This window comes from Rattus rattus, chromosome X, assembly GCF_011064425.1.
Source record: "Rattus rattus isolate New Zealand chromosome X, Rrattus_CSIRO_v1, whole genome shotgun sequence".
Classification (NCBI taxonomy): domain Eukaryota; kingdom Metazoa; phylum Chordata; class Mammalia; order Rodentia; family Muridae; genus Rattus; species Rattus rattus.
The window spans coordinates 1,864,895-1,870,311 of NC_046172.1; the positions used below are offsets into that span (position 1 = coordinate 1,864,895).

At 35.8% G+C, this 5,417-nt stretch overlaps 1 pseudogene; it reads right to left on the reverse strand.

Annotated features, from left to right (window-relative positions):
• Positions 1-344: 344 nt before the first annotated feature.
• On the reverse strand, positions 345-3,209 carry LOC116888938 (annotated as a pseudogene).
• Positions 3,210-5,417: the final 2,208 nt, after the last annotated feature.

Genomic DNA, 5,417 nt, shown 5'->3' on the forward strand with positions numbered 1-5,417 from the left:
CATAAACACACAGACAAACATTAGGAGCTCAGGGAGTCTTGTAGAAGAGTTGGGGGAAGGATTGAGGACAAAGTACAGGGACTCCACAAGACCAACAGAATCAACTAATCTGGACTCTAGGAGCTTCACTCACTAGCCATCAGTTTAATGAAGCTTCCGACTCCTTCTTAAATATGTGCTAGGGGGTTGGGGATTTAGCTCAGTGGTAGAGCGCTTGCCTAGGAAGCGCAAGGCCCTGGGTTCGGTCCCCAGCTCCGAAAAAAAGAACCAAAAAAAAAAAAATATGTGCTAGGGTATTTTTCAACATCCAAAACTTTACTAACAGTAAGATCCAGGGTTAGTTTTTATAACCTCATCTGGCCCTTCCATTTCTGGCAGATTTGAAATTTGTACCCTTGGGGTTCAGTGTGGCTGTGTGTGGTTCCTGGGGCCTTGCCAAAAGACTGGTATAACTCTCTCCCTTTAGAAGTACCAGAGAGGAACATAGTGCTTCAGCCCTTGGGAGACTACAAGACTAGTTTTTGAAGGATAGGATCTTACCCTCAGCCTTGAGGGTGTGACTTTAGGCCCAGGTGCTCACCCCTAGTGCACATACCTTCAGTTCGGACACTTGCAAAATCTGCACATTATCTGTGACTGTCTCCACATCCCCAGCTGTTTGGTTCACCTGGGCAGGAATCCTCATCTTGCAGATCATCCAGGACAGGATGGAGGTGGCTAGTTAATGTAGCTCATCAATAACATATTCAGCACAACCGGGTTGAAAATGGACTTGGTTCATTTGGCCTGAAACCTGTACAAGTAGATGTTCTGGTCTTGAGTTCCTTGTGTTGAACCTTTTGGTCCTTGTGGTGAATGTCGATACCATTACAATGTGTCCTGCTTGGTCATGTCAGGATTTCACAGTACTCTTCTCTATCCTCTGGTTCTAATATCCTTTCCATCCATTTTCTCCAATATCCTTTGGGCCTTGGGGCAGTGGTTAATATGGTTGCTCCAAATACTGCTGAGTACTCACAGTCATGTATTCTCTGGAGTTTGAACAGTAAAGCATCTCTGTATTAATCTAACCATTTCAACATGAAGTGTCTATGACCTACATTCGGTGTGACACAGATCTCTAAATATAAGCATACATTTTATTTAGAAGGTAGTTTTACAGCATAACCATTTAGAAAAAAAGATTGACAGCTTCTCCCTAGGGGTTATGACTTGAGGAGCCACAAGTTTGGCCTTGTTTACTGTACCAGGCATAACTCACTCCTCTCCAGTGGAGCAAGAGAGTGGTTGTTTGATCTCTACCATAAAGTGCAATCCATGAACAATAAATAGAATTTGGCTATTAATTGGATATAATTATTTTTCCTAACTCTTTTACCTCAAATTCTCAATAAAATTGACTTGGCATTTGGATGGTCTCTATAATCAGGTGTATATTGAGATGAAGTTATTTATTATGATTTGTATCCCCTAGGAATAAAAATATTCACTCAACATACTATGTAACGTTTACTCCAGTCTCCTTGTGAATAGCTGAAATTCTTTCACTTCCTGGTGAGTGTGTAACCAAGCATATAATCTCTCTTGCTTTCTGATGGGACCATCTTCTTAGAAAATACAAATGAAGAGATAAAGCCATCATCTAAGGAAAAATGGAATATGTTATAATCTACCCCGTGTGAGACAATATTCCCTTTCTTTTTTAAATCAGGTTACTCCAGAAATATAATCCTGATTGTAACACACTGTGAAAGACCTATTCTTTACCACACACCTCACACCTCACACCCAATTTGCTTTTCTTTATATCTGAGAAGACTTTAATAACAGCATTTTAGAGTTGCAGCTTTCCAGATATTGTACTTGCAAAGATACCCAATCATATGAAATAGGAAGAAAGCAAATTATTCTGCTTTCCCATTGTTCTTGTCCCTAAATCTACTTATAATTTTGTTCCAAAGTAACTTTGATCAAACTTTGTACTAGGGTGAACTGATTCTAGGCATATTGATGCACTAGGTCTGTCTAAGAGTGTCAGACTGTGTGATGTGGCCAGAAGTCATCCCCACAGACTAGAACAGATAGTAGTGAAAGGAAGGAGCAAAGGTCAAAAGAGTCACTTGCTGAAGCCCACTGGGGACAGTGGCAGAACATCCTTTCCCACTACTTTCTGAGAGAGGAGGAATCTGAGGACTATCCAACATCTGGCAATTATTCACCTGGGTGCTGGCTAATGATTGCTGTAATGAGATGGAGCAAGGCCAATATTCTTCCTGCTGTGCTGTTATTAATGCGAAATAGTATCTACCTGTCATATTTCTATTTTTAACGCACCAGGTAATCTGAGAAAGAAAGAAACCATGGGGCATCTCTGAGACAGCAAAATAGAGAAGCAAGAAATATTCTGAGGAAAGTGTGCTGTGATAGGACATCTGGTCACTTACAGGAAAAGGTATCTGGGGTGAGAAAAGATAGAGTAGAATAGAGTTTTAACAGAAAAGTGCAAACAGCTCAAACTATAGTAACCCTTCTCTATTGTTCAACTGCTATTACTTAGTCACATTTCCCCACATAATATTTAACCCCTGAAAAACTCCATAGTTCATTAAAGCCTGATTAAAAGTATAATTTCTGCATATACTATGCCTCATCAGTTCAGTGGAAATTGGTTTCTCCCTTCTTCAAACTGCTTTTACTAGAGCTCATATGTGGTTGTAATCACATGATGCTTATTGGAATTGGTCTTCATGGGAATATTGTTAAATATGTCTAGATTCCTAAAACTACACCTTTACAGTGAACTCATCATGTGACTTTTTTGTTAAGCTACAGTGTCTTTTGATTTCAGTGGATGATGCTGTAAGAGCTGACCATGCTCATGGGAATGGGGTCTTCCACTGGGATATAGGGAAATAGCAGTGGCCACAGTTCTAAGGAAAAGTGATTCTATTTTATTGATGCCATGCTACTGATATCACTGAAGAATTGCCTGTCTTACAGAAGTATTTTAAAGTATTTCCAGTCATCTGAAGTGTGACTGGCTTTCTATTTTTTATCTCTGAAAAGTTGGATGTGAAAATCCAAGTTATTCATATATATTTGTATTGCTGCTATTATTTTTCTGGTTTTGATGGTTTTGGTCAAGTGTCTACAGCATTAGTAGTTGCCGTTGTCGTCGTCGTCATCTTCGTCGTCGTAATCATCGTCATCATCGTGGTCACTGTAGTCAGTGTTGAGATGGGGTTAGATGGCCTCTAATTCTTAATGTAACTGAGAATGACTTGAGTTACTAATCTTCCTACATTCACCACTTGACTGTAAGGATTACAGGTATTTGCCACCACACCAATTTACACAGTGCTGGGGATCAAACAAAAATGTCTGCATGCCAGACAGACACTCTACAAACAAAACTACATCCTCAGACTGTTATCAATGTTTGGAAAAAAAGTTTTGAAATACTGAAAATTATTATGTGTTCATTTTAAGAGGGTAAATGTGTTTGTATGACTCAAGGTTTTAATGTACTTTAATGACAATATGTTTTCCATTCCTTTTATTATGCTTGGGATTAAAACTACATTGCTATAGATGTAAAGCAAGTACTTTATAAAAAAATTTATGTCTCTAACTCTTGGTGGCTGTTTTTTCTTTATTAAATTCTACTACATTTTAAAAGATTCATATTTTAGTACAATATTTTAATTTTATTTTTTCTATATTATGTAAGTCAGTTCTATGATGTTCAATAATTTATGTGGATGTGTTTCTTTGGCAGCAGCTCTAGATTGTTGATAATTATGTATCCAGAAGCTGGAAAGATGGCTAAGCAATTAACAGAGGTTATTACATTTGTAGATAAACCAGGTTCAGTTTTCAACACGTACATGGTGGTTTATGACCACTTGTAACTCCAATAAAGGGGATTCTGAACTGCATGTTTTTTTCTTTTTTTTTAAATGAGAACACAAAGCTGAATGAATACGCAATGAAGGGTGGATTTGTGAGGAGTTGGAAAAGGATGAATTTAATCAAACTACATTATATGAAACTCTGAATTACTTAAAATATTTTAGAAATAACTTTTTAAAAATATTTAGCCAATATTATCATCTATTCAATTATCAAACTTTCTTCACTATGAATAAAATTTTACTCTTTTAGTGCTTTTTATACTATGCTTTTTTTATCCTTTTTATATTATAATCCTGACATGTTCCAAAAGTAGATGATGGAAGCTACTCCAGTCTCCCATATCCTATCAATGTGAACTTTCCTCCAGAGGAATTTTATCAGCTTTGTATTCATCTCTCCTGCTTCTATGCAGTTTAGGACAGATATAGACATGTAAGGTATATAGTTTCATTATGCAGGAGGTAATTTGTTATCTATGCATGAAGATCATTCTTTGACAGCCACTTTACTCTTTTTTAATAGTTTTAGAGCATCTTATTGTATAAAACTACTTAGTTCATAACTTTCACAAAACAAGTTTTTAATTACATGAAATTTTTCACTGACATAAATATATTTCAAAAATCTTTACATATAACTTAATGTTCCAGTATGCTGTATGGGGATATTGAGAAAGTATGATCTAATGACAAGTGTGTATGTGTGTGTGTGCGTGTCTGTGTGTGTTCTGAATGTGCATGTTTATATAGATATAAAGATGTTATCAATATGCATCTCTTCTGACACTTTAGGACGATCAACACATATTACCAAATTCGAGGAAACTACTAATTTGTAAACATTTCTGCTTTTATCGTAATCATAAATAAGTTTAGGGTTATCTGATAGCTATCTACCTATTCCATTTAGAGAATATGTAGTATTTTTATACTCTCTTTTGATGTATAGATTTGACTAGTCTTGAATTTGTCATCTTTTGACTTAATCCTCCCAAGTGTGATTACATGTATCCACAACCATGATCAGCTATGTTACATTGTTACACTATTATATTATTATTGTATTATTAGTTTTATATATATATATATGTGTGTGTGTCTGTGTGTGTGTGTGTGTGTGTGTGTAAATTAATCATTTGATTTCTTTAATTATAAGCAGTGCATATGGGAAAGAAAGAAATAGAAGTCATTTCATTTCCCTAGTTCTTCCTTTAAGAGATTTTGATTTTACAATGTGTTATTTCGCATTTTTGAATCAGATTATTATTGAATATTTAATTTATAGCATACCTGTCTAAGTTGTTTGTTATATTTTTATTGTCTTTTATAGGCATACTTTCAACAATAGCTGCATGATTAAGTAGTTTTAATACTTAAATCAAGAGTATTACACCACTACATTTTCCTTCTGTAGGTGTTCATTATTTTCATTCCTTACTTTGTACTGGAATATGTCTTTTGCTTTGGCTTAATGAAATGTGTCTTACAGCAGTTTCCTTTGAA